Below are 12,378 nucleotides of genomic sequence, written 5' to 3'. Positions count from 1 at the left end.
TGATAGGAAGGCATTCCTACACAGTCATGGTTAAAGCAGAAGTCCCCTTAAATTCACTCTGAAAAGCAGTGTGATAGAATAAAAAAGACATTTCTATGAAACTGAATGAGGTGATTGAGTTATTCATTAATGTATAGGATACCCCTTTATAGTATCATTAATTGACTATTCTGTGTTTATGTCTTATATGTCATTACCTGGTTTTGGTTTAGTTGGTCAGATAGGCCCTTCCCTAGATGACAGCGAACTACAATTATACCTGGACACACTAATTTAATCCTTTGTTGCCTGTAGAATGGTGTAGCTTCTGAAAGGGAAATTCTTCCCTGTCCATCAAAGAAAATGTCCAGACTGCTACCATACTGAGAGCTGAGTTTTCATGCTGACCATCTAAGGATGGCAAGCTACCTGGTTATTTTTGTCATATTGAATATAAAAACCCAAATAAAAAAAATGACTTTTTTTTTTCAATAAACACAGCATATTTGCTATTCTCCAACTAAATTGTTTTTTAAAAAATGGTTTTGGTACACATATTATGTGAAAGAATGCTAGATTTCTTTCTAGAGTCACCTTTTTTTCTCCTTTTTTCTGTCTATAGAGTTACATTTCCCACACTCCTTATAGTTGAGTAGGAACAAAGGACTGATTTCTGAACAATGAACTTGTGGACGTAGTGATGTGTTCCACTCCCAGCTCTGGCTTCTAAAATATTTGGGGTTATGTTCTGCACTTTCCTTCTATTTATTCTTGTCCAGTTACATGCAGAGAATCTAATGGAGGATCTGAATATAAATGATAAAGCCACTACATCTGATTGATGTAGGAAATAAACTCTTTTCCACAACCTTATTTATCCTTTGCCTTCTTTTCTATTGGTTTATGTGGTGAGTGAAAAGTAAACATTTATTTTGTTAAGATACTGGGACATTGAGTTGTGTGATTGCAAGTTACCTCACTGGAATTCATGTGATAGCAACATTAGCTTTAATATATGCATGTGTGTTCATTTAACAAAATTCATTGAATAATTTATTAGTAGAGAATATGGTAATACTTTGATAAATGAGATATATTTTATTCTCTCAAAGAACTCACACAGTGAGAAAGGCAAGTATGTTAAAAGTGGAATGCAGATTTATAAGTACCATAACAGATATCTTTACAAGCTCTGGTAAAAAGGAATACACAATTAACTATGCTTTTTAAGGATGACAGAAATACAATGAAGGAGAAAAAGAAGAGAACTAGGTATAAATAATAAGAAGCTACCAAAGAAGAAAGGTACAGAAAAGAAGACATTTCAATACAGAAAGAAATGTTTGTACACAGTCACAGAGATGAAACAAATGTGGAGATACAAGTATTTCACAATGGCTAGAGCACAGTAAATATAGGAAGTAAAGGAGAGATAAGCTTGAGAGGTGAGCAGAAGCACTACCAAGATACTTTCAGTGAAAAGGTGTCAGATACATGTTCTTTTCTTTAAAAGATCATAAGGCTGATAAGACCTGCTAAAACATAAATATAAACATAGTCTTTTAAAGTTCTATATTTTAATTTTTTTGTCTCCATAAATAATGTTCCCTGGATAAAGTCTGAGTCTTGTAGCTCTGTCAGTTGCAGTCTACTCTTATTACACTGGAGCTCTGTTTGTGTACTAGTGAGGTGCTGGGAAGGAAAATCGTTCTATAATCTTACAAATAAATCTCAGTCTTTTATTGAGATTGTGTCCCTGGAATGTGACCCTTGCAAGTGTTTCTGAGGATTTTCTTTCTTCTTTAGTTGACACAGTAGGATGAGGGAGCTGGATTTGGAAAAAAATTTCCTACTTCCAGGTGGGATATAACCCTTGGAGAACAGACTTTTGTTCTGGAGAATATTATAAGCATGTTTCACAACAGTTACTTTTGCCCTTTCCCTGTTACAGTCATGAGAGAAGTGATTCTTGGATATTCAGTGTAAGCCCTGGTGGGATTCTTGGAGTTAAAACTCACCAAATTGTAGGAGTCCACTTACACTGCAGCGCCCAAGACTTTCTCATTTATATTAGTGCAGCTATTCATCAGAATTTCATTTTAAGTGTCCCTGCCAGTTTATGGTTCCAGTTGTTTCTGTTCCAGGTAAGCTGATCTTTGCTGTGACTCTGGATTTGTCTGCCCCTCCAGATTTCAAGGTGATAGTTTGTGTTGAACCACAGTTCTATGACTGGTCCAAGAAAAGTTAATTTTCATTTTGTTTATTTTTTTCTAGTTATAATGATACAATTGCTGACTTCACAGCATTTACAAATTGAAACTGAAACCCAAAGCCCTGGAGTGGTATTTTAATATAAGATTAGGAAGCATAATTCTAGAAAAAGAATATTATCGTAAGTAGAGGGACATTTCACAATAAATTGAACCATTCATTAAGAAGACATGTTCACTGTAAAGACATATACACTAACAGCCAAGATTCCAAATATATGAAGTAAAAATTTGACAGAATTAAAAGAGAAATAGATAATTCTACAACCATGATGGATGATTTTAATCCTTCTCTCAGTAATTGATAGAATAACTAAACAAAAAGTTAGTAAGATACAGAAGACATGAACAATGCTATCGACCACCTTAATCTAATTGATATTTAGAGAGTGCTATATCTAAGAATAATAGAATACCCACTCTTTTCAAGTGGACATGGTATAATCACTAAGAGTATATTCCAAAATATAAAAGTCTTAATATATACAAAAGTGTCTATGTTGAACCAAAATGTAATTAAATGAAAAATCAATAAGAAAACAATATCTTGGAAAACCCTAAATTATAGAAAACACTTCTAAATAATAAAGATGAAATCACAAGGAATTTTTTAAACTAAATAAATATATGTAAAATTTATGTAAAATATATGTAAAATTTGTAGGATAATACTAATGCAGTGCTAGGAGAGGAATTTACAGCTTTAAATATTTATACTAGAAAATTTTTTAAAAGTTTATAATCAAGAACCTAAGGTTTCACCATATCAACCTAGAAAAGTAAGAGCAAAGTAAACCTTAATAAGAAAAACAATGAAATAATGAAATTAAGAGCAGAAATTTAATAAAACACAGAGAATATAAAATGTTAGGAAAACTAGAAACCTATATTTTGAGAGTTCCACAAAATTGAAAAACTTCTAACTTGACTAATGAAGTAAAAAAAGAAAGAACACACAATTCTAAAGTGGACGTTATCGCCAGTAATTCTAGATAAATTAAATTATTAAAGGATAATAAAAATTATGAACATCTTCACGTCAACAAAGTTGATGCTTTGAATAAAATAAACAATTGCCTTGAAATATATCTTATCCAAATTAAAACATGAAACATTAAAAAATCTGAATATCACTTTATTAAGGAAATTAAATTACTTGATTGACCAATTAGTACATGAAAAAATTATCAATATTAGAGAAATTCAAATAAAACCAAAGCTAATAGAATGAGTAAAATTAAAAGGCTGATAAAATCCATGGTCGTCAAAGATATAGAATAGTTTGTATTCTCAGATATTGCTATCTGAATGACAAGTATACAACCTATTTGGCAAACTGTTTGCAGTTCCTTGTAAAGTTAATATACAATTATGATGCAATCAAGTCATGCTACTCCCAGGTATTTACTCAAAAAGAATCAAAATATATAATCCACACAGATAATTGTTAGAGTGATCTTAGCATTACTAATCATATTAGCCAATAACTGAAGAACATTAGCTAATAACTAAAGATAACTAATTAACATGAAGTTTTATATATCTATCTAATAGAATCTACTAAACAATTAAAATAGAACAAAATATTGAAAAATGTAATCAACAGAGATAAATCTCAAATTCTATGTTAGGTCAAAGAAATGAGATAAGAAATAATACATACAATATGACTCCCTTTAGTATATTCAGCCAAAGTGAACTAAATTTCATGGCTGAAATTTGTTGCCTGGTGATAGCACCAAAGGGTGAGAGGGACTGCAAAAGAGCATGAAGCATTCTTTACAGATGATGGAATTGTTCTGTATCTTGATTTTGGAAATGATTTCATTGATATATGTATATGTGAAAATTCACCTACTTTTACACTGATTATTTGCAGTTCCTTTATGTCAATTGTACTTCAATAAATTTGAAAATATGTATAACTAAATTTTGTGGAAAACTGTATTTTTCAAAATATCCCCTTTAAGAATATTTTCCCTTTAAGAAGAATATACCTTCTTATCCCATTTTCATAAGTTTTAGTCATATTTTGGTCATATTTTTTGCCCAGAGAAAAGTGGGAAAAAGAAATGCTTGCCAATTCCTAGCATGAGCTTTAAGAGTTGCTACCTGGCTCTGTCACTGCATTTATCCTTATCTACCCTGAGTTATGTCTAAGGGCCCAATCCTGAATTATGAGCTCTACACTGAAGATAGCATAGAGAGAGAAAAAAATCCATAAAGCACATATAATAGAGCAAAAAAAAAAGCTTTAGCATTATATATCACTTATAGTGGGAGATGGTTTTAATGAAGCATAACCTAGAAAGTGTCCAAAAATCCCATTTTAATATTTAAAGTTTTATTATGGTAGAAATGTACCTATATAGATCAGGACATATAAATTTTGAAATATGAGATGCCTAAAAAATTTAAAGAGGTATTTTTTTTGTAGTAGGAAATATGATTTTATTGGAATGTCTGAGAATCAGATTCTAATCCTCTTTTATACTTGAGTAAGTACCTAACAAGTAAATCTATTAATCCTATCTGGATCTCAGTATCTCCATTTACAAATTATATTGACTGAGAGTGAGAATCTCTAAAATTCCTGTTACTTTAAATTTTAACAATACAGAGGTATGATAGATAAAATGAAATATCTAGAATGACAATGCTAGAATAATGAACATTTTTCTTTATATCAAAATCTAATCAATGCTTTATGTCTTAAAGTCTATCTTGGCTCTTTCTCATAAAGGTCAAACAATTTTAGAAAGTATCAAACATGGTTCAAATAAAAAGTTGTATACTAAGCATGAAACATTTATCACTAAACATATTATCAATTAATATATTCTGAGAAGCAAGAGATTGGATTATATTTTAATTTAGCATGCATACCTAAAATGATTGTTATTGTTCACCATGTTATAATTATTTTTCTTTTCACTAACTTCTTAGAAGAGTAAACTTCATAAATAATATTACATTGGGTGAATATCATGTGTATGTGTGCATGTTTGATCTACAGTTCAGGCAATCATCAGAGATATTGTAGGTTTAGTTCCAGACCTTCACAAAAAAGCAAATATCCCAATAAAGTGAGTCACATAAAATTTTTGGTTTCCCACTGCATATAAAAGTTATGTTTACACTATACTGTAGTATAGCATTTATCAGCTTTATGTCTAAAAAAATACATATCTTAATTAAAAATATTTCATTGCTAAAAAATGTTAGCCTTTTCTGAGCCTGTTGAAAAAATGGCACCAATACCAATACATTTGCTTGAGGCAAGATTGCTATAAACCTTGAATTTGTAAAAAAAAAAAAAAAATTAAATATATCTGTAATTTTTCATGATTATTTTCATTAAGATTCCTATATAGTAAACTATATTTAAAGCTTTTAGAAAATATTAATAACTTATGAACATCAAATATTTAAATGTCTAGTTTTTTTTCCTTAAAGCATGTCCAATGAAAGTTTACAAATTTCTAATTAAGACTCTAGGGCATATTCCTAAAAATGTGCCTAATCCTACTTTATATCTTGATTTGTTTCATCTAATACTTCCAAATGGAGAGTTTCCTCTACCTCAGTGAAACTTACAGATACTGAAAATGTGGAAAACGAGAGAGGACAAAAAATGGCATAGATGATAGAGGCTCAGTTCATCCCTCTGGCGACCAAATCAAAATTGTGATGGAAACAAGTAGCAGCAGCAAGGAAAAATCGCCTGGGATCTAGATGAACAAGCCATACAACTAGGGGGAAATCCAAGAAAGCACCCTGCAATGGCAGAAGGTAGGACAGGGCAAGGATGCAGGGCTGCTCGGTCTCGAGCTGCTGAGTGAGACAGAGGCTGCGGCAGCGGCAGCGGCAGCGGCAGCGGCAGACATCTCTTAAAGGGGCTTTGCTTAGTACATAGAAACAGACATGGAAAGGCAGCCAAAATGGGAAGACAAGCAGAAACCATATGAGAGAACAGAACAGAGATCCAGAAATAATGGAGCCAAGCAATCTAACAAATGCAGAGTTCAAAACACTGGTTATAAAGATGCTCAATGAACTTATGGGGGAAATGTAGAGAACTCCAACAAAGAAAAAAAACATAAAAATGAAAATGGAGGTTATAAAAGGGAACCAGTCTGAAATGGAGAACACATTATCTGAGATGAGGAGTATATTAAATGGAATAAACAAAGGGAACAAAGAAAAGAATCAAATGCCTTATCTAAAGGACTTGAAAGCCAAGGACATGCAATCAGAATGGCAAGAGATAAGATGCCAAGATTATAAACATAATTTAAGGAGAATATGGGACATTATTTAGGGTCCAAATATCCATCTGATCAGCGTAATTGAAGAAAATCAAGATGTTGAACAGCTGTTTGAAGAAATAATGATGGAAAACTTCCCTAACCTGATGAAGGAAATGGATATAAAACCCCAGGAAGCTCAGAAAGTCCCAGGAAAGATGAACCCAAAGAGGTCCACACCAAGACACATCATAATAAGAATGTAAAAAGTTAAAGACAATGAGAGAATCTTAAAAGCAACAAGAGAAAAGAAGTTAGTTTACTATAAGGGAACACCCATTAGACTGGCAGCTGATTTCTCAAAAGAAACTATGCAGGACAGAAGGGCTTGGAACAAAATATTTGACAGGACATAGACCCAGGATCGACAACCAAGAATAATTTATCCAGCAAAGCTATCATTTAGAGTTGAAGAACAGATAAAGAGCTTCCAAGACAAAAATAAGCTAAAGGAATTTATCACCACCAAGCTAGTATTACAGGAAATGTTGGAAGGACTTCTTTAAGAAGAAAAAACATGTATCAAAAACAGGAATAAAGAATGGTAACAACTACATTCCTATCAATAAGTATCTTAAATGGAAAAGAATTAAGTGCTCCAACTAAAAGATAGAGTGGCTAAATGGATAAGAAAACAAGACCCCTACATATGAAAAGGAAGAGGATGAAAAAGGATACTGCTTTGATGGACCTAGAAGGTATTTAAGTCAGAAATAGAAAGATAAATACTATATGATTTCGCTTATTCCTTATATGTGGAATCTAAGGAATAAAAAGAACAAACTAATCAAAAACAGACTATAGTGGACAATTTAGTGATGGAAAGAAGGGAGAGAGGTTTTGAGAGTTGAGAGAATGGGATGAAGGGTTAAAGAAGTACAAATTAGTAGCTGATGGATGGTCTTGGGGATGGGGAGCATGGCATAGGGAACGCAGTTAGCATTAATACATTGGCTAGGGGAGGGTCAGAGAAGGGAGGGAGCAATTGGGGGGATCATTTTGCAAACTATATAGATGTCTAACCAACGTACTGTATACTTGAAACTAATTAAAATTTAATAAAAACATGGAAACTGTATAAAAACCTTACTTAGAGCCTTTTTATTTGGCCAAGTAGTGCATTCTTGTCTGATCAAGGTGCAATCAGTCCTATAGGATAGATATAGATAGCAGGTTAATGGAAAGAACAATTTATGGTAAATTGAGAAAAACAGTAAGCCTTTGAAACTTAAAAGCCATTTTACTCCAACATCCTCTTAAAACATTGGCCTTTTTATGAAACAAGGGACTAAATCTAACTGTAAACAGCATCCTTTTAAAAAAGCTCTTTTCATTTATAAAAGACAAAATAAATATAATCAATTCCATTCCACATATTAAAAGATAATTAGAAACAAAGCTAAGAGTACAGGAGGGATAAACAAATAAAGGTAAAGTAGAAACCAAATGAATTAGAAAACCAAACAATAATTAAATAAATCCTTAAATGCAAAAGAGGATTCTTTACACATGTCAAAATAAAATTCATAAATTTCTGGCTAGCATTAATGTAAAATTTAATAAGAAAAAATATGTATACAAATTATTATTATTCTTTGTTGTTGAAGTATAACATATATGCAAAAACAGAACTATGAAGTCTCCTTCATGGAGCTATCTAATCAACGCTCTCTCCTCACTCAGGGAGAGGAACACTATGCTGACTGTGAACACAGCAGATTAATTGTTCATAGACTACATCTAAATGCTATCATCATATTATATTTTTGACATTTATTGCTTTTTTTACATAATAGTAGACTCTCTATTGCTGTATATTGTTTCATTGAAAGAATATATGGCAATTTAGTTACATATTCCTTATAGTTAGTCATTTGGGTTTGCTAGTGTTGGAGTAACACGAAGAGCGCTACTATGAGCATACTTTTATAACTTTTGTTGTACCCCTTTTACGCATTTTTTATGACTATTCCTAGGAGGATCTGATGCACCATAGGATATGCATATGTATGCATATGAATTCTTTGATTTGTAGTTTAGTCTTTTTCAGTAATTATAGAAAATTCTTGGCAATTTTCTCTTTAAATATATATTCTACTCCATTCTAACTTCTGAAACTGCAATTATGTACATGTTAAATTGCTCAATATTATCCAACACTCTTTCAAGTCCCTTCCAAATATGTATTAGTTGAGAAATATGACAGTGGAAATACAGTAACTTTATTACTGATAAACCTTATTGAGAATTTGAATCTTGAAGGGTATAGCCAGAAGAATATGCTAGCATTCCTTATTTTGACCCACCCAGAGTAATTAGGTCTGAATAAACATAAGTTTTTCTCACAGGGGCAGAGCTTGTATGGTTAAAATGTCTAACTACAAAGAAAAATAAACCACAATGCACTATCCACAAAAAGTTACTAAAGACACTGAAACTCCTCAACCATGTTTTCCCCATTCTGCATAGAATGAGCAAGGCATGAAGTCAAGTGAGAAGGAGTGTTTCTCAGAATGTGGTCCCTGGACTATCAGCATCCGAATCACCTGAAGAAGTTGTTAGAAATGCCAGTTTTCAGGCCCTACCGCACATTTGCTGAATTAGCACTATGGCCGAGTCTGATACACAGTAAAGTTTGAGGAACACTGTTTAGCTTATAAATTATTAATCCTCCGTAAGTACTGGAGTTTTTAAAAGCAAATAATGTACATAAAAAAGAATGAAATCTTACCATTTGCAAGAACATAGATGAACATAGAAGGTATTATGCTAAGTGAAATAAGTCAAACAGAGAAAGACAAATACATATGAACTCACTTATGTGTGGACTCTAAAGAACAAAACAAACAAACAAAACAGAAACACAGTCATAGATAGAGAGAACAAACTGATGGTTGACAGATGGGAGGAGCATTGGGAAGCTCGGTGAAAAAGGTGAAGGGATTAAAAAGTATAAATTGGTAATTATGAAAGAGACACGGGGATGTATATAACTTGCAGCATAGGGAATATAGTCAATAATATTGTAATAACATTGTACAGTGTCAGATGGTTACTAGACTTATCATGGTGATCACTTATTTAGGTATATAAATGTTGAAAAACTATGATGTATAACTGAAATTAACATAATATCGTATGTTAACTATATTTCAATAAAAACTTTTTTAAAAGGAAAAAAAAAACTAATGACCATCCTGACCATCCCAGGCCAATACAATAGCAATGTCTTGGGAGACAGGCCTGTACAGTCTGTGTGTGTGTGTGTGTGTGTGTGTGTGTGTGTGTGTGTGTGTGTGTGTGTGTGTTTTCAACAACTTCACAGATGACTTTCATATTTGGTCAGCACTGGAACTAATACTCTAGCAGAAGTCCCTTCCAATGTGAACATAAAGCCAAAGGGTTGATAGTTGCCCCTAACAAAATTATACAATAGTATTGTTTTAATAAATTCAGTGTATAGAAGGCCTTTCTAAATAGGACATTCATCTCCAAATCTAGAATATTTTTACTTTTGTCAATTCAATTGTATGATTTAAAATTTCTTAATAACATCTACCATAAAGAATACAAATGACATTTTTTGTGTGCATAGAAAATCAAAAGAATATAGTTGAGCTAATTGAACTAATGTGAACAAAGTTAAAGATATAACCTCAATATGACAAAATCAATAATATTTCTATATACAGCAACAAAAAAGACAGAAAGTGAAAACTTAAAAATAATACAATTTATGATAGCATCATAAAACATAAATAGGTAGTACTAAATCTAGTAAAAAACCTTTAAAATCTCCAAGATATTATTGAAAAACATTGACTTAGAGCTATATTATTTTCATAGGTTGAATGACTGACTACTACAAATATGTCAATTATCTCCAAATATATTTATATATTTATAGATTCAATATAATCCACATTAACATATCAGCATTCTTAATTAGAACATGATTTTATAATTGTAATGGAAAATCAAAGCATCAGGAAACAATATAATGTTGAACAAGAAATCCAGATACAAAATTATATGTGTGTGTATATATATATATATATATGTATATATACACATACATATATATTAGGATATTTATAGGATAATATATATGTATTAGGATATTTATAGGATAATATATATGGAAATATGTCTATATTCATATTTGTATCTATATATCTATACATGAATTTCCTTTCAGTTAAAGGGAAGCATAAGAAAACAAATCTATGGTGATAGAAGTTAGGATACTAGTTATCCTTGAGGGTGGGAACACTGTCTGCAAGAAGGCAGGAATAGCTTCTGGGATACAGATAATGTTGTTTCTTGATGTGTATGCTGGTTATATGTGTAATTATTGAACTATAAAATTATTATATATTCACATTCCTAAATGTACAGATGTTTAAATAAAATTTACAAAGCTAAACAATTCTAAATCTACTAAAAATTATATAGGGTTTAAAAATATAGGGCACAATTGTTAGTATGTTTATTTATATATACATATAATTGCAAATGAATAAAATATACCTCTTTAGTTTGGTGATGTTTTTCAAAGTGTGTGAGAGAAGACATTAATTTTTTTAAACAGCTTTATTGAAATATAATTTAAATATTATAAAATTTATCCATTTTTAAGTATACAGTTACAACAATCAAAAAGTCAATTTTAGAAAATTTTTATCACCTCAAAAAGAAAGCCATCTCTTTAGCTATTAACCCCTTTATTATTTCCTTACTTTTACATGCTATAGGCTAATTTCTCTTCTTTTTCTATTTTTGTTAATTTGTAAAGTTAGGTTACAGATTTCAGATTCTTCTTCTTTTCTAACATAGGCATTTACCAATATGAATATATCTCTGATCACTGCTATTGCTTCATCCTATAAATTATGTATGCTGTGTCTTCATTTTTATTCAGCTCAAAATATTTTCTAATATTCTTATTGATTTCTCATTTGACCCATTGGTTATTTATAACTGTGTTAATTTCTGTATTGGTGAGTATACCAAATTTCTTTCTGCTATTATTTTCTAAATTAAGTTTTTGTGGTCAGAGAACATGTTTTGTCCTTTTCTATCCATTTAAATTAATTGACGTTTTATGGTCTAGTGTATGGTCTATGCTGGGGTATGTTTCATGTGTATTTGAGAAGAATGTATCTTCTGCTACTGGTGGGTATAGTGTTCTATTAGTATGTGTTAGATCAGGTTGGTTTATAAAAGCTTTCTATTTTCTGTTGGTCTTTTTGCTAATTATTGCATCCATTATTGAAAATGAAGTATTTTAATCCTCTAACTACTATAGTTGAATAATCTATTTTCCAATCATTTCTTCCAGTTTTTGCTTCATGTATTTTGGTGGTAACTTCTTAGGTGCATATACCTTTTTAACTGTTATCTGTTTGGATTTGCACTTTTATTTTCATAAATGTCTTTCTTTATCTCTAATAATATTTTTATATCATATTCCATTTATCATAAGTAAGTCCCAGTGCCCACCTCGCTCTAAGGAAGAGAATCATACAAGTACCAGGAAACTGGGATGATGGAAGCCACCTATCTGCCACAGTGGGGCTGTATATTCTAGGGTTAGAATTGAATGCCTCTAAGAAGCAAATATATTCCAATAAAGATTTATTCCATAGTTTTGATCCACACTATTTCTTAAAGAGTTAATCTGTCCTCAATATTGTAAAGATAATAATGTAAAGATAATAAATAGCAAGAAATGTGACATTTCAAAAAAAAAGACATTTAAGCAGGGGTTTCAGAAAGCAAATAAAAATAGTTTAAAAGTGGAAATGGAAATCTCTGTTCTG

At 31.2% G+C, this 12,378-nt stretch overlaps 1 long non-coding RNA gene across 1 annotated transcript in view; it reads right to left on the bottom strand.

Annotated features, from left to right (window-relative positions):
* The window catches only part of LOC120618097 (uncharacterized), a 495,615-nt gene that overhangs the window by 214,466 nt on the left and 268,771 nt on the right, over nucleotides 1–12,378 (bottom strand). The window lies entirely within an intron of this gene.

Source organism: Pteropus medius, unplaced genomic scaffold (genome assembly GCF_902729225.1).
Source record: "Pteropus medius unplaced genomic scaffold, Ma_sr-lr_union100, whole genome shotgun sequence".
NCBI lineage: Eukaryota > Metazoa > Chordata > Mammalia > Chiroptera > Pteropodidae > Pteropus > Pteropus medius.
The sequence above is the reverse complement of the archived record's forward strand: the minus strand, read 5'-3'. Positions and strand labels throughout refer to the sequence as shown.